The following is a 3332-nucleotide window of genomic DNA, read 5'->3' as shown; positions in this document are numbered from 1 at the left end:
GCACCCCCCACAGCCAGGCCTGCCCCCCCCACAGTGCACACCCGGGGACGCCCAGGGCTGCCACACCAGGGCACAGCCCAGGGACCCCGTGACCTCCCTGAGCCTTCGCCATCTGTGGGCCTGGGCCTACCCCACAGAGCGAGCTGGGAGGGTCGACAAACCCCAAGGTCTTCACGCCTCTGGAGGCCTATTCACAGCTCGGGGGACACACAGCACGCAGCGTATCGGTGTCCCCCAACTGACCGACTGACCTGAGGCACAGCAGAGTTTGCCTCAACAGGCACTGTTTTACCCCAAAAGCACAGCCAGCAGGCAGCTCACTGGGGCCCAGAGAACCCGGGGGGGGGGGCGTCACATTCTTGGGCGCCCCCCACCGCCCCCCGGGGCCAGAGGAGGCCCTGCCCAGGCCCTGGGGTGAGCTAATTCAGGTTGGACCACACAGCAGGCTGGCTGTTCTGTGCGGCCAAGAACGACGGTATAGCCTCCCAGGGGCCCTCGGAGGACAAAGGTCCCCCCCCCAGCACCACGCCTGAGCCGAGCATGAAGCAAGCCGCCCAGGGCTCACAGAATTAGCCAGAAGCCACCGGCCCCTCCCTTTCACCCCCTGCGCCGGGGCTGCGTTTAACGGGGAACAAGGACACACAGACGGCCGGCTGGCCCTCCGCCCGTCCCGCCCCATGATCCCGCCCAAAGAACAGCCGTGAACGCAGACACCGTGGACCTAAGATAATGCACATTTAGCCCAGCCCGCGGCTCAGCGGCTGAGCGTCGACCTAGGAACCGGGAGGTCAGGGTTCGATTCCGGTCGGGGCACCTGCCGGTTGTGGGCTCGAGCCCCAGGGTGGCGCGTGCAGGAGGCACCGACCCATGACTCTCTCTCATCACGGATGTTTCTCTCTCCCTCTCCCTCCCCCTTCCTCCCTGAAACCAATAAAAATGTATTAAAGACGTAAAATAATGTCTGCCTCTGAGTGGGGAGGATGCGCCGGGCGCTGCCCCGAGCAGCCCATGTTGTGGGGTTGTCAATCCCCAGTCAGGGTGCATACAGGCGGCAACTGATTGATGTTTTTCTGTCACATCGATGTTTCTCTCCCTAGCCATCCTCTCTCTCTAAAAATCAATTTAAAAAAAAAGCATATCCTTGGGTGAGGATTTTTAAAAGAAGGAAGCTAGAAAGGAATAAGGTTGAGTCAGGCACATATTGAAGTATTTCCTTAGCTAACATTTTAAAATATCCCTTGGTCATGTGGGAGCTAGTTCTTAACTACCTAGACCAGGAATACAAATTCCTATAGAAAATCTGCCTTTTCAAAATAAGATAGATTTACAAAAATTGTCTCACCTCTTTCTCTCCATCATTGCTTGCTTTTTCTATTTTTCTCTCCAATTCCCATCCCCTAACTCTCCCAGGTTCTTATTGCCAACAATGGCATTGCAGCAGTGAAATGCATGCGGTCTATCCGTCGGTGGTCCTACGAGATGTTTCGAAATGAACGTGCAATCCGATTTGTTGTCATGGTCACACCTGAAGACCTTAAAGCCAATGCAGGTGAGTTATTTGCATTAAGAAAGCATCACTCTAGAGCAGCCGTGGGCAAGGATCCGGCCCTTTTGAAATGAATAAAACTAAAAAAAAAAAGACCGTACCCTTTTATGTAATGGTGTTTACTTTGAATTTATATTAGTTCACACAAACACTCCATCCATGCTTTTGTTCCGGCCCTCCGGTCCAGTTTAAGAACCCATTGTGGCCCTCGAGTCAAAAAGTTTGCCCACCCCTGGTCTAGAGTCTGAGTCTGGGCCCAGGAACTGCAGGTGGGGATACAGCGCTGACCACGTCACTCCGCAGCGGGCGGCCTGTGCCCCCAGGGCAGTGGGGTGTGGGTGCCCTGTGCCCCCAGGGTAGTGGGATGGTGCCCTCCCCTCGGCCGTGCAGGGACCGGGAGGAGCAGAGCTGCACAGGCCCCGGTTGCCGGCTGCCCCCTCACGGGGAACAGGGAGCCGGCCTTTCTGCTCCTCCCACCGCAGCCAGGGGTCCACGCTGCCGGGAATCGATGGCTGCTTCTCGCCAAACCATCAGCTGTTGGATCTGAGGGCCCAGGGCGGGTGGAGGCGCGTCTGCAGGCGGCAGAGACAACCGCACAGTCTGCATCCGCAGGCACTGACGGTGGAGCGGGGACGGGGCCTCGGCCGCCGGGCACCCCTGGAGGTGTTACCACCGGCCCGGAGCAGCGCCCGGAGGGCAGGAGGGACGAAGGCTCTTTCCAGCCACGGATGACCTGGTTGCCCTGCTCCCAGCTCCTCTGCCCGCTGTGGGCTCCTCCTCGGAGCTCTCTCAGCACCACCCCCCACCCCAACAGGCTCTGGGTGCAGCGAGGAGGACAGGTGAGGACTGCCGGGCAGTCACACGCTCAGGCTGTGCACACACACAGACACACGCACAGACACACACACAGGCGCACACACGTGCCCGTGCACACCCCAGACGGCGTGTCTCCGCCTGCAGCTCTCCCGCCCCTTCTGCTGCGGGCGGGCGGCCCCCATCACTGATGCTCACGGATGCGACCCCCACGCGCCCTTTGTCACGGGGAGAACATGCTGTGACCCCGGGAAGCTCAGCAGGTCGGTGGAGATGCTTTAAACAGGCTCATCTGCACGGAGCAGAGCAGGTCCCTGTGTCAGTGCCGAGCACAAAGCCTCTCTCCTCCTGCCCCCCAGGCTCCGACCAGACACCCCTCTTTTCAAAAAGGAAAACCGTGGCATCAGCAAATTCTCCCTCTCCCTCCCCCTCCTTCTCTCTCTCTCCTCCCTCTCCCTCCATCTCCCTCTCCCTCCATTTCCATCCCTTTCTCCCTCCCTCTCCCTCTCCCTCTCCCTCCTTCCCTCTCCCTCTCCCTTCCTCTCTCCCTTCATCCTCTCTCTCTCTCCCTCCCCTCCTCCCTCTCCCTCTCCTCCCTCTCCCTCCATCTCCATCCCTTTCTCTCTCCCTCCCTCTCCCTCTCCCTCTCCCTCCTTCCCTCCCCCCCATCCCAGGCTCCGACTGCATAATTGAAGCCGCGGGAACGGAAACGCACAGCAGCGAACGGCACAGATGTTCCCGTGGCAGGTCCCTCAAACGGCTCCAGAGCGCCCTCGCCGCCCCGCGTAGATTTCATGCCTGGCTCCAGAGTGAGCCCTGGACGTCCTCGCTGTGAGGGGAGCTGGATGCATTTCAATCAGCGGGGAAGCCGCGCTCCGCCCCGGCTGTCAGTGCAGCCACGTCCCTGCAGACACCGTCTGCGAGGCCGCAGGGGCTGGGCTGTCGCTCCTGACACAGCTCCCCGCCCCTCCCG

General features: G+C 60.2%; 1 long non-coding RNA gene across 1 annotated transcript; it reads right to left on the bottom strand.

The window, feature by feature from the left end:
• Window positions 1–1755: 1755 nt before the first annotated feature.
• On the bottom strand, window positions 1756–3321 carry LOC106726286. The gene is made up of 3 exons (XR_001362320.1): window positions 3075–3321; window positions 2558–2651; window positions 1756–2118 (listed from the first exon to the last, which is right to left on the bottom strand). It is a non-coding gene; the product is annotated as an uncharacterized LOC106726286 (long non-coding RNA).
• Between the last annotated feature and the right edge of the window lie 11 nt (window positions 3322–3332).

This window comes from Myotis brandtii, unplaced genomic scaffold (genome assembly GCF_000412655.1).
Source record: "Myotis brandtii unplaced genomic scaffold, ASM41265v1 scaffold247, whole genome shotgun sequence".
Classification (NCBI taxonomy): Eukaryota; Metazoa; Chordata; class Mammalia; order Chiroptera; family Vespertilionidae; genus Myotis; species Myotis brandtii.
Note: the sequence above shows the minus strand (reverse complement) of the source record. Positions and strands in the feature narration are given on the sequence as shown.